This window comes from Plecotus auritus, assembly GCF_963455305.1.
Source record: "Plecotus auritus genome assembly, chromosome: 10".
NCBI lineage: Eukaryota > Metazoa > Chordata > Mammalia > Chiroptera > Vespertilionidae > Plecotus > Plecotus auritus.
In genome coordinates, this window is record NC_137785.1 from 24,288,533 (window position 1) to 24,305,831 (window position 17,299).

Genomic DNA, 17,299 nt, shown 5'->3' on the forward strand with positions numbered 1-17,299 from the left:
GGCTCCCGAGGGAGGAGGGCACGCCCTCGGGGACCCTGCCAGAGGCCTGCTACCTCTGTGGGGAGGACTGCACCCCTGACGCCCGGGCTGTGGCCTCCAGGATCCTCAACGGCAATGCCAGGAGCACCATGCATTTCCCCTTCCTCAGCCTCCTGCCCTGCCCCCCCAATGCCCGAGGCCCCAACAAGCGCTGTGAGGTTCGTAGCTGCCCCAAGTGCTTCAGCGTCCTGGAGGACATCTGGGCCCTGTACCGGGCCTGTCAGAATGAGGAGCTCATCACCTCTGTGCAGGCCTTCCTGGGCAGGTACCACCAGGCCTTCCCTGCCTCTGACCCTGCTCTCTCTGAGCTGCCCACATCGACCCAGGGCAGCGCCGTGTCCGTCTGCTACATCTGCGGGACTGAGCTGGGCCCCGGGAAGGAGTTCCAGCTCAACGTGAACCCCTCCAGTCGCTTGGGCGAGAAGGAACCCTTCTTCCCCTTCCTCACTGTTTACCCACCTGCTCCACGTGCCAGGCCTGCCGACTCCACCGGCGTGGTGGCCACCTGCGTGCTCTGCTACCACGACTTGCTAGGCCAGTGGCTGCAGCATGAGGCACGCAATGCCCACCATGCTGTCAGTGCCTGGTCCCGGCAGTACCAAGTGGACACGTTTGTGTGCTTCTTCTGCCAGCAGGAGAGGAAGCGGTGTCTCGGGTTGAAGGCTGTGCGGGTGGCCCGGCTGCCCTTGTTTCTCTATACCCTGCGAGCGAGCCACAGTCTGCTCGTGGACGACGGGCGGCAGCTGATCATCGGCGCCTGTGTGGAGTGTGGGACCCTGGTGTGTGCTGGCCAAGGGCTTACCCGCCAGGGACCTGTGGGCTGGAGCTCCCCAGTGGCCACGGCGATAAAGGTAAGCACTGGTTCTCATCTCATCCTCTGAAATCCAGGCAGGGAAAGAAGAGATGTTTTCTGTTTCTCTGCCAGGAGTTAGCACTGATTCTGTGTGGTGTGTTCCAGCAGGAGGTGCCCTGCCTGAGTCAGCAGGCTGGTGCCTGGTGGATGTACCGGCTTGGCTGGGCTCAGAGGCACGCACAGCTTAGAGGAGTTGGGGGCCAGGAGTGGTCTTGTGGAAGAATAGGGAACAGCTGAAAACAGCAAGCATGGGCCTGAACTCGAGTGTGTTTGCAGCAGAATCTACCAAACAGAGGAAGTTCGGGGCATGTCTGTCATCCGCCTGATAACATTGGTAATTAGTCCAGCCACGCAGGTCATCGAGAGGTCTCCGTACTTACCCGGTTTCAAACACATCAGAGGTGGAAGTTCCTCTTCACTCTAGCTCCCTGGTGGCTTAGCTTTTCCAGAGTTTTCCATCCAAGTTCACACTTTTCCTTTGTGACTCTGGTTGCTAGATAGAAAGATTTCCAGATGTGGGGGTTTGGTACCCAGGAGGACAGTGGCCTAAACAGACTTTTTCCCCTGTGGGAAGTGAGTCTTTCTTCTCTGCAAGTCAGCTGTGCCGGAGGAGGCAGGAGGCCTGGCGCTGGCCCTGTTTATAAGGCGCCTGCCTTCACGCTGCCTGCCCAGGAGGAGCCAGACAGGGCTCAGTTCATTTCGGATCTGGCTTTGCAAAGGCTGAAGCAGGAGCTGCCCCTGGTGGGTCTGAAGTGGGCATCTGTGAACTGTGATCACCATTGTGGCCACCCAGGGCCATGAATCCTGATTTCTACCAAAGACAGACCAGCTTGTTTCAATCAGATGCCTGTAGCAGTAGCCGCTGGTGAGGGCCCGGCAGAAGGATGTGGGAATGGGGAAGGCTGTCTCTGGTCTGTTCAGGAATAGTCATTCCATTTGTTTGAAAGGTCCTGGTCCTGCCTCCCAGGTGTCCATGTGTGTGGCACCTTTTAAGTGACCTGGCCCATGGCCTGGCCGGCATGGCTTAGTGATTGTCAACCTGGGAGCCAGGAGGTCATGGTTCGATTCCCAGTCAGGCCATATGCCTGGGTTGAGTGCTCGATCCCCAGTGTGGGGTGTGCAGGAGGCAGCCAATCAATGATTCTCTCTCATCATTGATGTTTCTATCTTTCTCTCTCTCTCCCCCTTCCTCTCTGAAATAAATAAATAAATAAAGGAAGGAAGGAAGGAAGGAAGGAAGGAAGGAAGTGACCTGGCTCAAATTTGCCCTCTCCTTCCCCCCCCCCCCCCCCCCCGTCATGTGTTTGGCCCCATTCCTCATGCTCTGTCCAGGGCTCCTTCTCCACCGATGTTGCTTTGGACTTCAGAGCTGCCTTTGGTGGTATGTCCTCTCATTTGTGGTGGGTGGTAGATCTTTGTGGCGCCTACTGCTGGACATCTGGAGAATTGCACTTTCCACAAGGGCTGGCACTGGGAGAAGAGCCCAGCTTTGGAGCAGGACAGACCTGGTTCCAATCTTTTCCTTTCTCTCAGAAACCAAGTGCCAATGAGTCCGTTTAGTATCCTCGCCGAGCTCGTTTTCTTGGCTGAGGAGTGGAAATCTCTATCACCCGCCTTGTAGGGTCATTGTGAGAATTGAATGAATGGGGGAATTTAAACACTCCCAGAAAGTCAAGTGCTTGGGTCATAGTGGGACCATGTCCATCCAACGAGTTGGTGCAGTTTTTTCTAGGTTAATCTTCCACAGGGCTTCGGGGTGGATTTTAGGTGTGACAGCATGCCATGGGGTAATCAAAGTGCTGTCTATGGGCCTCTCCGACAGCGTGTTTTCTGCAGAGCGTCCAAATTGGGCTGAGTTCTCTCATGTTGATTTGCTCGTTCATCAGGATTGATGAGATGCCAACCGGCGGCCTCAATGGATAGGAGCTCGAGGAAACAAAAGAAGCTACAGTTCTTAGTCCAGCTGGGGAGGTGGGAGTTGAGGGTAGCCTGGTGTGGAAGAACACGCAAGCTGGTGTCTGTCCAGAAGGGGTCAGCATGAGTTCGGGAAGGCTGGATGTCAGACTGCCTTTTGCACCATTTCTTTTTTTAACGCCTCACCATGGCCCTACGAGGCCCGATGATTCCCATTTTACAGATGAGGAAGTCGAGACTCAGAAAAGTCAGATGACCTTGTTAACTATCCAAGTAGATGGCTGAGGGGGCTTTTGAGCCCAGGTCTTCTGACCCCCAGGTCCTATGCATTGGGTGAGTGAGGTAAAGCAGGAGGAAAGGTGCAGAGGTGAGGAGGAGCCGTGCAGCCTTGGATGGGCTGGAGAACCTGTGGTATGGTGGAGGTGAGATGAAGGGGAAGTAAGGATGGAGTAGCTAGAAGCCTTGAAATCAGGAAAAGGAAGTTGGGTTTAGGGGAGCAATAAAAAGTTCTTACAAGAAGGCTTGGAACAGGCCAGGAACAGATCCCACCAGGGCCTGGCAGTGGCAGCAATGCAGGTGGATGGTGAGGCCAGCGGGCCTGTTTGTGGCGGAGGCAGCGGGGTGGGTCTCAGGCTGGATTCGACGATGGAAAGAGAAGCATAGACCCCACCTGTAAGAGCACCTGATTGACAGTAGATGCCAGAAATGCAGCCTCTGCCTTTCCCCCCTGCACCCCTGCCTCCCATTCATTCAGCCAGCATTTATGGAGTGCCTCCTCCGAGGCAGGTGCTGTTCTAGACACTGAGGACTTGGTGGCAAGTTCAGAGCCTTCAGTGTCAGGGGACAAAGAGTCAACAAAGACGACAGCCTCCTGCAGCTGTGAGCACAGCAGGAGGAGGATGCCGGTGCCAGGCCCGGGTGGGGAGTGAGAGCGTGCTTGCGGGAGCTGGGAGCACTACGAAGGGACTGGTGCGCAGGAACTGTTGGGCAAAGAAGCAGCTGAGCCACCCAGGAGGGGCCGAGGCCTCCACGTTCGTTTCCTATGCCAGCTCCCGACTCCTTGGTTCTCACGTTCATATTCTGTGTCTCTCTTTAGTGTGTGGTTTGAGAATTTGGGGGGAGTGGCTGGGGCTTTGGAGGGTGGCCACAGGGAAACCACTTAACTGGGACAGCATGTTCCAGAGCCTCATCTATACCGCCTTCTATAATGCCTCAGCTGTTTCCTGTTAGCATTTATTCCTTAGTGACAACTTTAAATAGTATGAAAGAAAATGTGAGAGAAGGAAGGAGGGAAGGAAAGGAGGGAAGTAGGAAGGGAGGAGAGAAGGAAGGAAAGGAGGGAAGAAAGGAAAGAAGGAAGGGAGGAAAGAAGGAAGGAGGGAAGAGAGGAAGGGTGAGAGGAGGGAAGAAAGCCAGGAAGGAGGGAAGGAAAGGGAGGGAGGAAGGGAGGGAGGAGGGAAGAAATGAAAGAAGGAAGGAAGGGAGGAAAGAAGGAAGGAGGGAAGGGAGGAAGGGAGGGAGGAAGGAAGAAAGGAAGGAAGAAGGGAAGGAAAGGGCGGGAGGAGGGAAGAAAGGAAAGAAGGAAGGAAGGGAGGAAAAGAAGGAAGGAGGAAAGGGAGGAAGGAGGGAAGGAAGGGAAGAAGGAAGGAAGGGAGGAAAGAAGAAAGGAGGGAAGGGAGGGAGGAGGGAAGAAAGGAAAGAAGGAAGGAAGGGAGGAAAGAAGAAAGGAGGGAAGGGAGGAAGGGAGGGAGGAGGGAAGGAAAGGGAGGAAGGAAGGGAGGAAAGAAGGAAGGAGGAAAGGGAGGAAGGAGGGAAGAAAGAAAGAAAGGAGAGGGTCACCAGTGCCCTTTGGGTGTGTTTGTGGCTTTTCTCTGCAGCTGGACCCCTTGCCCCAGAGAACCCTGCCCTGCAGTCACCATGTCTCTGAGCTGGCCGCTCGGATAGGGCTGTGTCAAGGCTGGGCTGGGGAGGCTGCAGTCCACCCACTGTTGCAGGGTCCTGGCATCCCTTCCCTGGGGAGGAACCCCATCACACACAAGGCTCTGCAGAGCCACCGAAAGACCCTGGGTTGGCCTTCTGACAGGCCTGCCTTTCATTTTCATTCTGCTGGGAGCTGGCTGTGTGACCTTGGGTAAACTCATGCCCTCTCTGAGCCTCCATTGCAGTGTAGATGATCATCCTCTGGAAGGTTTGTGATGTCAGAGCAGCTTACGTTCAGCAAGGATATAAGTCATGTCCCTTCCTTCCTCCCTCCCTGAGGTACTGGAGTCTATGCTGGGTCTCTTATTGTCACCCTCCAGCTCTGATGTTGCAGTCCCTGGCTCCCACCTCTCCCCTGGGGGTGGAGAATGGTTGTCCTCTTCAAAGCCAGTGGGCACAGCTGACCAGGCTGCTGGAGCTGGCACTGAGGACATGATGATGATGATGCCTGTAGAGGATGTTTTCCGTGTTCCAGCTGTGCCACTGCTTCACCTGTGTTCACACTTACTAAATCCTCATCACAGCCCTGTTTAGGGAGGTGCCACTAAGCTCATTTCATAGAGGAAAAAGCAAGTCCGGAGAGATCAAGTAATTTGCCCAAGGTCACTCAGCCAGTGACAACAGGACCAGCATTGGACCCAGGAGTCCAGTTCGGTAGTCTGTGCCCCAGCCTCTACTCTGTCCTGCCTTTCTGTCCTCTCTGGGGCTCCAGTTGTGAAGGTGGCAGTGCCCTCAGGGGGCGGGTCATCATTTTCTCTGCATGTTCCTCCTCTCACCCAGAGCAGCTGAGAGTCAGGAGGTATCTGTACGGACCAGAGGCCCCAAGAAGCCCCTGCTAGCCGCTTCTCTGTCCCCTGCTCCTCTGGCCTGCTGACAACTTGTGCCCTTTGTCTGTGCTCTCCCCAGCATTGCTCAGGTGTTCAGATTTCAGTCGGGACTCCTCCTGCTGCTGGGAGAGGCCTGCTCCGTCCAAGATGGGTCAGCTGCATGATCGATTTGCTTTCCTTGCAAGCCAGTTGGCGGGCAGGCCGCCCTTCCCTCTTCCAGCTCCGTCTGGAGAGCGTTCTGGGTAATGGAGCGTGCAGCTGTTTACCTAACCGCACCCCGGCCCCTCACCGTGGGGACGCCTCGCCGAGCCCCCCAATGCGGCCTCCCAGCCCAGAACAGGTGTTGCTGCCGCGGTGCCTTTCTTTTCTCAGCGCTGACATCTGAGGCCTGCAGAGCGCGTCTGTCATCACTCGCCTGTCAGGCCGGCACGCACATCTGTTTCCCGTGTTTCCTGGCTATCTGCGCCCACATGGCTCCTGCTCTTCAGGGAGGGCCTGGCAGATCCTGCTGCCCCGTCCCGGCTAGTGGGGCACCTCAGCATGGCGATGGGTCAGACGGGGGAGCTTTGTGGGCTGCCCCGCTGGGCTGACTGGCACCCTGTCCCAGGTAGTCGCTGGGAAGTAACTGGGCTCCAGGCCTTTCTCCAGCTCCAACCACCTTCTCCAGGGGAAGTCTGTGCTTTGCTTGACGGTTGGGAGCCACCTGCTCCGAGGACTGAACTTTCCAGACTTGCCTTGTCCTAAACCTGGAGGTGATTGGAGACAACGGGGAAAGAGGAAGTAGAGACAAAAGGTCTTCAAAACTCAGCCTACTTTGGATGCAGGGAAGGGAAGGGGTTGGAGGAGGGGAGGCTGTCTTTGGCCACGGCCAGAATCTGTAAAGCTTTCTGACCTCTTCTCTGGTTAGATTTCCCTGGATCGCACCCACGAGTGTCTTTTGAGGGTTTGTAGGTTCTGGGCAAGTTTGCCTTGTTAGCACATTTTCTCAGCTTGGGAACAGCCAGGTCTGGGATTCAGGTTCCTCGTCTGCCCTGGGGTCCGTATTTCAGTGGGGATGGTGGAGAGGGTACCCCTGCATCCAGAGAGAGCATCTCGGAACCTGGCTGCCGTTCTCCATGTAGCCCCAAGCGGAAACCTGTGGGGACAGTTGCGAAAGGAGCTTCTACTTACTGGCTGACCTTCACTCAGTTTCCCCATCTGTCGGAATGAAAGGTCTGGTCTTCAGGGCTCACAAGCCGTCGGCATTACCCACCTGAAGCTCAGAGGACTGGTGGCACTGTGCTGAGAAGCATGCTGAGGCTGTGCTTAGACTTGCTGGGAAAATATCTAGTGATTTATTGGCGGTTTCTTCTGAGGAGTTAGGCCCGGGAGAATGACTTCTTGGGGTCTAAGTTTTCTTTATTTTATTTTTATTTTCCCCAATTTTCATTGAGATATAATTGACACGTAACATTTTATAAGTTTAAGTTATATAATGTGTTGATTTGATACATTTATTTGTTGCAAAATGATTACCACCATAGCATTAGCTCACAGAGCTGCCCTTCCTTTTTGTGGTGAGAACACTGTTCAAGGGTATGATACAGTATTATTACCTGTAATCACCATACTGTAATTTAGATCCCCAAACTTGTTGATCTTAAACCGGAAGTTTGTACCCCTTGTCTAATATCTCCCTCTTTAATGAGGGCTAGGATTTAAATTCCATATGTGATGCTGGGGCCCCAAACCACCATGATATTCTACCCTGTGGAGGATGATAACATGTCAGGGTTAGAAAAACCTCGCTGATCATCGTTTTTCAGACAACGCTACACCAGAAGGACCAACAGGCCCACAACCTTATGCCACTTTTGCTGTTTTTTTTTTTTTTTTTTTTTTTTTTCCAGTAACACCAGCTAATTATATGTATACGTTTTGTAAGAAATTCTGGCAGCCCTGTGCCAGGGATGCAGCTGCAATTCTGCTTCTACCCTTGTCCTGGGCTGCCCTGGAGAAATGTAAACACACTTTCTGCCCATTAGCTCAACAAATGTTTGCGTGCATGCCTACTGTCCACCAGGTGCTCTGTGAGCACCTGACGCTCCAAGGACGTGCTGTGGAATCAGGCAGCCTCTGCCCTTGAGTGCTGGCAGGGGATCAGGAGTGAAGGGACCGACTGTAGCCATGCAGTGTGTTCTCTGCTGGGGTCTGCTGGGAAATGGGTACATTCAGAAAGGCTTCCTGGAGGAGGTGACATCTAAGCTGAGTCCTGAAGACTGAAAAGGATTCAGCTGGGTCCACACGGGAGTCATGTGCTCCTGGCAGAGGAGCATGTGCCAAGGCCTGGATGTGGGGAGTATAGTTACTGGAAAACCTTAAGTAGTTCTGCCTGCAGTGGGAAGAAGGGATGGGGCAGGAGGGCTTGGCAGTGTTTGGAATCCCTGGAAATGCATGTGATTCAACTTGAATCAGTCTGAATTTTAAAGTGCCAATGACTAGACTATGATAATTGGAAAAAAAATGCCAATGACTGGACCCTGCCACAACCTGTTAAATGAGAATCTGTGAGGGATGGCCTTCGTGCCACTAGTATTTTAAAACTTCCAGAAGATTCCAGCACTGGGATGAGACTGCTGATAGAGGTAAACACAGCCCAGGATTTGGGGCTTTTTATCTTGAAGGCCTGGCAGTCACAAAGGATTCTGTCCATGTGTTCTGTCTGTCTTTATTGAGCGTCTACTGTGTCCCAGGCACTGTTCTGGGCCTCAGGATCCAGCAGTGAACAAACCAGACTGGGTGCAGGGAGGGATTGTGACAGTGGTCATGGAGGGGCTGGGAGACATGCGTGGGGTGGGGGCTGCCACATGAGCGATGAAGTGGACCTGGGCAGGGCCCTGAGGTGGAACCTCGGAGCAGTGGGGAAGGCCAGGTGCCAGAGGGCAGGGAGGGCTCATCTCAGAGGCCGCAAGGGCCGGTCAGGTGGGGCCTCTGGCAGGAGGACTGTGGGCTGACCCTGAGAAGATGCTCTTTTTGTTTTTAAATGGAAATAAAATCCACACACCATAAAATTCATCCATTTAAAGTGTATAATTCGGTGGGTTTTAGCACAGTCATGGAGTTGTGCAACTATCATCAATGTCTAATGTCCATCAGCTCTGCAAGAAACCTTATACCATTAGCCGTCACTCCCAGCCCCTGGCCACCACTGATCTCCTTTTTGTCCCTAGGGATCTGCCTATTCTGGATGGTTCTTATCGATGGAATCATACAATATGAGTCTTTAGTGTCTGGTTGTGTTCACTTAGCATCTCTGAGATTCAACCATGTGGTGGCATGTATCGGTATTTTACACCTTTTCATGGCTGAATAATATTCCACTGTAAGGACAGACTACATGGTGTTTATCCACTGCTCAGGTCATGGACATCTGGGTTGTCTCCACTTTCAGGCTGTTGTGAATAATGCTGCTGTGAACATGTGTGTGCAGGTTTCTGTGTGGGCATGTGTTTTTATTTCTCTTGGGTGGACACCAGGAGTGGAATTGCTGGGTCACCTGGAAGCTCCCTGTTTAACCCTTGGCGTTCCGCTTTCTCCTGGGGGGTTTTAAGCAGGCAAAAACACGATATAGGCTGAAGAAAGTCCCATCTGTGACCCCTCACTGACCACAGTCACACCTCCTATTGCAGGTCTCCAGGCATCGGGTTTGTGTCTGAAGATGGGAGTTGGTCAGCTCCTCCAGGAGGAGGGGAGCTGTATTAAGAATTGAGAACATTGCCCTGGCCCGTGTGGCTCAGTTGCTTGAGCATCGCCCCATGCACCAAGAGGTCCTGGTTAGGTTCCCAGCCAGGACACATGCCCCGGTTGCAGACTCAATCCCCAGTAGCGGGTGTGCAGGAGACAGCCCATCGATTTTTCTCTCATCTCTATTTCTCTCTCCCTCTCCCTTTCTCTCTCCTCTCTAAAAAAGAAAAATCAATAAAAACATACTTTTTAAAAAAAAGGAATTGAGAACAGGTTGCACTTGCTCTTAAGGTTTTGCCGCGCTCCAGCCACGGCCCTGGGAATCAGAAGCCTCGGGTTGCTGCCCCAGCACTCACAGTGGCCGAGCGCAGGACCCTCCCCCCGACCGGGTCTCATGTTCCCCTCTGTAAAATGGGAGCAGATGACGGACTAGTGGCTGAGCCCCTTGGCTCCCATGCGGCTGTCAAATTCTCACCGTCTCATCTTTCTGCACCTGTTGGCAGGAGTGGGATGGCGTGGGGAGAGACCCCGGAGGTCAGGGGCTGGCTTGGCTCTGAGACCATGGCTCTCAGGTTCCCTGTCCCAGCCCTGGCCACCCCAGCCACTTGCTTTTGTTTCCTGCGGCCTGGCCTGTTTGGTGTGGAACCCTGTATGAAATCAATTGCTGGATTGGATTTCCTTCTAGAGGTGCCAGCAGCCTTAAATAAATGACACAAAGGTCCCAGTTGGTGTTCGGCTCAGCAGAGCCAGAGCCCTGGGCAAGAACAGCCACCTCTCGGGTCTCCTGTTTCCTCCTGGCCACAGGGCCAGCGGGAAGGGGGAGAGGAATCACTCAGGGCTTAAGGGAGACCCCTCAGATCAGAGCCACGTCATCCTGCCCACCAATTAGTGTCATTTGTGAGGCAGGGCTGGTGACAAGGAAGGGCCTTTAGGTTCTAGCCACCCACCTGGTCCTGATGAAGACACACTGCGGTCTAAGGAGATGACGGCAGGGAAGATGGCGGAGGCAGACAGCGTCGAAAGCATCCTCTGTGCCAGCCACTGTCCTAAGAGCTTTGCCTGTATCCCCTCGTGTAACCTTTCACCAGCCTTATGAGGTAGGTGTTCCTATTTCATAAATATGGAAAATTGAGGGCAGAGAGGGGAAGTCACGTGTCCAAAGTCACACAGCTGGCAAGTACTGGAGCTGGGATTCCAATCAGGCTGTTTGACTCCAATGTCCATACTCCTCCCAGATGCGGTGCCAGGATGTACCATGTGGGAGATAAAGGTTGGCTCAGTGGACAGCAGATCTTGGTATGTGTGGTTCAGTGGGAGATGGCTGAGGGCCCACCAAGACCTGGCTTGGGGCAGCCTGCAGCCAATGTGTGGTGGCCTGAAGTGAAATGGAGGTCAGGGAAGGCTGCCTGGAGGAGGAGTCACTGGCGGGGGTGCTACAAATGGGTAGGATTTAAGTAAGTGATGATTACGAACAAGGCCTCCCCTTCCAGAATTTCTATGCCAGCAATGCCGTTGTAAATATGTCTTTATTTTTTCTAAAGCTGTTATGTAGATGTTGCCCCTCATTTGATTATACTCTAGGAGCTACTTCAGTGTTTTAAAGGTATTTTCAGATTGCATTATATTTTACATTTAAAAACAACATGTGCTTCATGATAAAAACAAAACAAAACAAAACAAAAAACTTAGAGCAGGTGAGAGATGAGCCATGTGTCAGGTTCAGCTCACCTCTGCCCTGTGGGTCTGTCGGACCCTCAACCGTTCCACAGCTGCCCACTGATTGTCCACCAGCCCAGGACCCCTGTGGGTCTTGTCACTGGCTGCACTCTGCCACCACCTAACTAGGTGACCGTGAGTAAGATGCCAGCTCCCCCGGCTGCCCGTTCCTCCTCCGACCACAGAAGGTGGCCTGAGCCGCCCTGTGGGTAGGTGGCATCAGTCCCACTTTTCAGATGAGGAGGCCAACGCTCATGAACCTGAGAGTTTTGGATCAAGTTACTGACAGTAAGTGGCAGAGCTGGGGCATGGGAGAACAGGGTGCCAGGGCCTCGGCTGTCCCCCTGCCCGGGGTTAAGTGGCACTTACGGGAGATGATGGGGCAGGGGCAGCAGGAGCCTGGCTTCATCTAGCCCCACCTGGTTTAGCCACACAAGGAGGCGGCATTGGTCCCACACATTGGTCCCTGCTCCAGCTTCCAGAGTGGGGCTCCTAGGAGGGAGGGCAGAGCGCTGACACACTGCAGCAGTGTTTTATAAGCCTTCCCAGACCCATAAACCGTCTCTCCCGGCTTCGAGATGAGGGCCTTCGCAGGCAGGGATTAAGGCTTGTGTGGGTTCTGACGCCTGCCACGGAGGGAGGGAGGCAGGTGGGAGGCAGGCGTGGTCTTTCAGGCTCCCAGACACAGTGGGACGGGGCCAGGAGGGCGCTGTGAGGTCCTGGGGTCACAGTACAGTGTCCGCCCCGAATCCAGGGAGGCTGGAGGAGCCGGAGCGTGGCTTCCACTTGGCTGTGGTGCCAACTCTTGAATCCTGATTCCTCCGCACGGCGGGGTGCCCTTTCCCCTCCCAGAGGGTCTTTCCCACAGCCATGCACTGCTCTTTCTTTTGTGTGATTACGTGACGTCCAGGGGGCTGCTGGACAAGGGAGGCCCAGCATGGCTTTATGCTCATTCCACAGGGCTGGGGGCTCTCGGGCAGGGCTGTCTGCACTGAGGGCTGAGCGCCAGGGACACCACGAGCCACTCAGGCCTGCAGAAAGCAGCTGGGCCCAGGGGCCAGTCTCGTGGGGACAGGGCTCACGGGCCCTGCAGAGGTCCAGGCCTGAGTCTTGCTGGGGTTGGAGTTGGTGGGTAATGCGACTCCAGAAACAAGGCCCGCATTTCCCTCGGGTGCAGGGGCTGAGGGTTTGCCAGTGGACCTGCACACCCCCAACTAAGCGTGAAAAATGGTCACTTGGCTCACCGCCCTCAGCCCTGCCACGGCTCGGGTGGTAGAGTGTTGAGCATCCCCCGGTGGTCTGTCTTCCTCTCGGGCTCTGTGTGTGAGCAGGAGGCTTGGTTGGTGGCCTGATCCTCCTCACCCCTCTCCCTCTTTCTCTTTCTGAAGCTGCATTTTCTTTTGTTTTCAGAATATGGAAATGGGAGCCTGGTGTTAAGAGCTCCCATGAGATATGATTGCTGATTCCTTCCCATTAACAGTCGGAACCTGGACCCTGCTCATCTGTTACCTGTCACTGGCCAGGCGACAGGGATGCACAGGGCTTTCTCTGGGGCTCAAGGGCAGGTCCCGAGGAAGAGGGGCAGAGGGAGGAGTCACTGGAAGGACAGCGGGTTGTTGGGGCCTTCCTCTGCACACCCCTTCCACTTGTGCACAGACACCTCCCATCAGACACACTCTCCTTCTCTCTCTCACTCATGCACACACCTTCTCTCTTATATCCACTCCCTCTCATTGCACATGTACTCACACTCACCCTTCCGTGCTCCCCCACATGCACACTCACACACACATGCACCACATCCTGTGAGGGAAAGTGTTAAAATTTACTACAATTGGCCCTGACCAGTTTTCTAAGTGGTTAGAGCATTGGCCCTCGGATCAAAGGGTCTTGGGTTTGATTCTGGTCAAGGGTTGCAGGCTCAATCCCCGGCCCTGGTTGGGACATGTCCCAGAGGCAACCAATCGATGTGTCTCTCTCAAATGGATGTTTTTCTTTCTCTTTCTCTTCCTCCCCTCCTCCTTCCCTTCTACTGTGTTTGAAAATCAATGGAAAAATAATATCCTTGGGTGAGGATTTTAAAAATTTTCACTATAACTGGATTTGTCCTTTTCTCCCTTTAATTTTGTTAATTTTTGCTTTATGAATTTGGAAGCTCTGCCCATTTATGATTGCTTTGTCTTTCTGATGGATTGGCCTTGTCATCACAATGGTATATCCTTCCATCTCTGGCAATTTCTTAGTCTATTTTATCTGAACTCTCCCCATTTGACACTGAAGGCCTCTGAGGTTCAGAGAGGGAAAGTGACTGGCCCAAGGCCACACAGCTGTCGGTGTCAGGAGCAGGAGTCACGCTTGCTCCTTGCACCTCCTCCCCATAGGCTGCTTTGGGGCGGTGGTTCAGAGAGAAGCCCCTTCCTGGTTAGTTTCTGGGCACCTGCGTTTTGATGTCATGATTGTCAGGCTGCCAGAGCTGTGTCCCAGCCCGCCCTCGGCAGAGAGGACCCTCAGGAGCTCAGCATCTGGCCTGCAGCCTGCGAGAGCCCAACTCAGCATGCTTGGAACATCCTCTGGAAATTTCTCGCCAAACTCTGCTCTGGAGCTTCTGGCCCTCCCACCCCGTTCGGTGAGATTGTTCGGAGCCTGTTGGGCAGATTTTCCCAGGTCTCACATGTAGAAAGAATTTCTCTGGGTGGCAGGACACTGTCCCCCCTCTCTAGCTTCCCTGTGTCGGCCTTTAGGAGCTTGTGCCAAATCTACTTCCTAGCGGCTTCACCCCAGCTGGGCCATGGCCTGGAGCTCCTGGGGGCTCCACGCTGGCGCAGGCCGCCTGCCAGTGATCCGAGTCATCCGGGCAGGCGCCCTGGTCCCAGAGGAGAGCTGCCTCTGTCTCCATGGTGCATTCTGGGAAGTCTGGGGCTCTGCAGGGAGCCTGGGTGGGGGCGTTGCCTAGGAGATGTTTGTAGGGGGAATTGGCAGAGAGGGGTATCTTTGCCATGAGCTGTAAGTAGGGGCCATAAGCAGTTATGATGGGTTGGTTCATCTGGGAGTTTCAAAGAGTGACAAGAGTTGGGCACAGAGTTCAGGGCCACACCGGTGCCAGGCAGAGGGTGTGAATGCCATATTTATCGAATCCTAGGTGCCGTCCATTGTAAAGCATATGGTCGTTTTACATACCGCTAGGCAAGAAAGAATGCTGCCTTTGAAACCGACGCTCCACCCACCGTAAGAGCCACCCTGATTTCAGAGGTTGAGCTGGAATACAGGTAGTCTGATCTTTAAGTCAATGAAATGCAGTGATGACGGGGATGGTGTGATGATGGTGTTGATGGTGATGAGGAGATGGCAGTGACTGCTGCCAGGTAATACTTACTTGCAGGATGTTATCTTACCGATTCTGTGACCAGGACTCTGACAGGTGAACGGGGGTGGGGGGTGGGGGGGGGAGTTGGCACCCATTTTCTCTGCGGGCCCCTGGACCTTGCAGTGACTCAACAAGGTCTGTCCTGCTGAGCCTGTGGGGTGGAAGCAGGGACAGCTGTGCTCAGTGCCGTTGGGATGTAGTTGCCCTTGAGATGCTTCCTGCCTCTGTCACCTTGGGATCCAGGGCAGGGCAGTGGGAGCAACCCAGCTGACAGGCTGGCTCTGTGGCATCCTGGGCCTGAGGACTCTGGGCCCCAGGGGGCGTGGCGGGTTCCTCGTGATTCTGGCTGCAGGGGCACTGGGGCCTTCATCAGGCGGAACAAGGAGTCAGCAGCAGCTGGCAGCTGTGTGGCTCAGGGGCCTGGCTGGTTGGAGGGGCAGGAGCAGGGCCTGGCAGGTCCCCACTCTCCTCCGCCACCCTGCTGAGGGTCACTTCAGGCTGGACCACGACCCTACGAGGGTCAGGGCACCTGCTGCTGGCCTGAGAACCCTGCAACCATAGGAGCCTTCCTTCCCCGGGGAGAGAGGCACCAGGGCAGCAAAACCTCGCTTCCCAGATTTTCCCATTACTAAGCGCTTCTCCACGTAGTTTCCTCTGACTCTCCCGGCCATCTGTACGAAAGGGTGATGTAAGCAGTGTGTCACCCTTCTGGTACGGACTGCGAAACCCGGACTCCAGGGGAGGTCATGCTGTGTGCTCTCTGTGGGCAGATGGTGTGGTTTGGCAAACAGCTTTCTGAAGTCAGACCTTGTCACCCACCCCTGCCACCCGTGTGGTCCTCACACATTACTTCATCTCTCTGAGCCTCAGGCTCCTCGCCCATGCCCAGGGACAGTCTTAGCACCTCCCTCCTAGGGACATAAAGCGGCTCAAGTCCCTGGAGAGAGACTGGCAAGCAGTCAGGACTCCAGAGGCGATGGCTCTGGTTGTTGGGGGCAGGTGAGGGAGGGAGAATGTGAGGAACCTGAGGCCCCGCTCACAGCCTGGCCTCGAGGGCCCTGGAATTACATGCTCTGTCCCCTCAATGCCAGAAAGCCCTACCCATGAGCCCCCATCAGGGCCGTCTGTGTCACTGAGCAGGAGCTCCTGGTTCAGCTCCCATGCGCCTGACTTATCCAAGATGAGGCAGCATGGGGGATGGGGAACCTGGAAGCAGCCCGAGGCACTGGGACCTGAGCTCCCTTATCCCGCCTCCCGGCTCCCACACCATTCAGGCAGAGGGTCCCTCACATGAGTCTGGCCCTGTGGAAGGCCACGCTCCCTTTGACGGTGGTCAGTGGGAACGTGCCCCCTGACTGCTTCTCTATCTGTCCGTGGGCCTCGTCTGTATGTGGGAATTACTGTAGTGTGTATGTCACAGCTTGGTACGTAGTATGTGCTCACTAAATGTTGGTTCTTACTATTTTTGCAATTTATCATTTCGTTTCCTCTCCAATCCTATCATTTTGGAGAACTAACCTAGAGACCTTAAAAACACAGGAACCTGGACCTCCGGATGAGATGAACCAGGAGGGGCCACCTTGAGGTCAGGTCCTGGGGAAGAGGGACACGCTAGAGCAAGCATGTCAAACTTGCAGCCCGCGCCCGCATGCGGCCCACAACGAATATTTTTGCGGCCCAGTCAGTATAACAGTATGCAAGAAAGGTTTCAATAAAAATTTCGTAACTTAATTTTTACACTATCCTGTTACACATAATTATTAATAACAAACTACAACGTTTGCTAATGACTGATTAATATAATCGTGTTGTATTCATTTCCCTTATGAGCCTTACGCACAGGTGCACCAATTTTCTCCACTAATATTAGCAGCGAATATTTTAGCAGCTGATTGTACTGACTTGTTTGGTGTGCACAACAGGAAATACTTCGCTTTTGGAGAATAAGAAAAATAGGTTTATTTGCGTTATGCTTATTAATTTGTGCAGTTATTCAGTGTCTGGTAAGTTAATGTTCAAGAAAAAATATAAATTTTTATTAAAATGTTCTATTATTTTATGATAACGATTACTCATTTATTTCAGCCCTTTGTATTCAACATGTCTCTATCGAAATAAACCTACGTTTCTATGAAAATTGGAACTTTTGTTTTTTTTTGCGGCCCACACACTAGTAAACTTAAACCTTGTTTATTTGGCCTGTGTTAGCCTTTGAGTTTGACATGCTTGCTCTAGAGTCAGGAGTTAGGGGAGTTTACAAAGACCTACCATTCTCAACATGGGACCCCCATCTTCACAAATACATTTCCTGACTTCAAAACTCAATGCAAAATTCAGTGCATGTTTGCAGTTTTCTGGGGAGATGATCTGTAGCTTTTATTGGACTCTCAAAGATGTTATGTGTCTCCCCAATGGGAAGGAAATGCCCTTACCTGCACACACACTCATAATAGTGTGCACGTGAGCCGACTCCACACCATTCCTTGAAACCATGGGACTTGTTCTTGCCATCATGTCTTGACACAAGCATGCTATTTCTTCTACTTTTCTGCCCATTTTCCCACTCCATGAAGCCTTCTTTGCTAACTCCCTCCCCTCTCCTGCCCCACTTGTTTGTATGCAGTCTTTTCACACTTGATAATAATTTATTACTTTATTATATGTGGTCTCCTGTTATCTTCTGATTGCTTCACATGAGTAAGCCCTGTGTCTCCAAAAGGATTGAAAATAGTTAAAATTGGAATTTTTATATCCTTTTGCCCCTCCACCGGATTTAAAAAAAAAATGTTTTATTGATTTTTGAGAGGAAGGAAGAGGGAGAGAGAGATTGAAACATCACTAATGAGAGAGAATCATTGATCGGCTGCCTCCTGCACGCCCCCT

The 17,299-nt window shown here is 53.3% G+C and overlaps 1 protein-coding gene across 1 annotated transcript in view; it reads left to right on the forward strand.

Annotated features, from left to right (window-relative positions):
* The first annotated feature begins 819 nt into the window (after window positions 1-819).
* The window catches only part of GSE1 (Gse1 coiled-coil protein), a 414,418-nt gene continuing 397,938 nt past the window's right edge, over window positions 820-17,299 (forward strand). Inside the window, exon 1 of the mRNA XM_080645776.1 lies at window positions 820-890. The gene's annotated coding sequence lies outside the window, so the exon portion shown is untranslated. The remainder of the gene's footprint in view (window positions 891-17,299) is intronic.